This window comes from Myotis davidii, unplaced genomic scaffold, assembly GCF_000327345.1.
Source record: "Myotis davidii unplaced genomic scaffold, ASM32734v1 scaffold1593, whole genome shotgun sequence".
NCBI classification, from domain to species: domain Eukaryota; kingdom Metazoa; phylum Chordata; class Mammalia; order Chiroptera; family Vespertilionidae; genus Myotis; species Myotis davidii.
In genome coordinates, this window is record NW_006284711.1 from 205,159 (window position 1) to 205,436 (window position 278).

At 33.8% G+C, this 278-nt stretch overlaps 1 protein-coding gene across 1 annotated transcript in view; it reads left to right on the forward strand.

The window, feature by feature from the left end:
• Nucleotides 1-278, forward strand: part of ZNF394 (zinc finger protein 394) — a 29,539-nt gene that overhangs the window by 3,770 nt on the left and 25,491 nt on the right. The gene's annotated exons all lie outside the window — the stretch shown is intronic.

Consider the following 278-nt stretch of genomic DNA (forward strand, 5'->3'; position numbering starts at 1 on the left):
ATAAACATATAAATATATAAATGTGATTATATAAACATATATATACTACTTTAACATGTTTTTATGGTATATATATTACTGTATGATTCTATTACACCTTGCCTTTTTCCCAACACTACATTTTTTTTAAATATATATATTTTATTGATTTTTACAGAGAGGAAGGGAGAGGGATAGAGAGTTAGAAACATCGATGAGAGAGAAACATCAATCAGCTGCCTCCTGCACACCCCCCACTGGGGATGTGCCCGCAACCAAGGTATATGCCCTTGACCGGA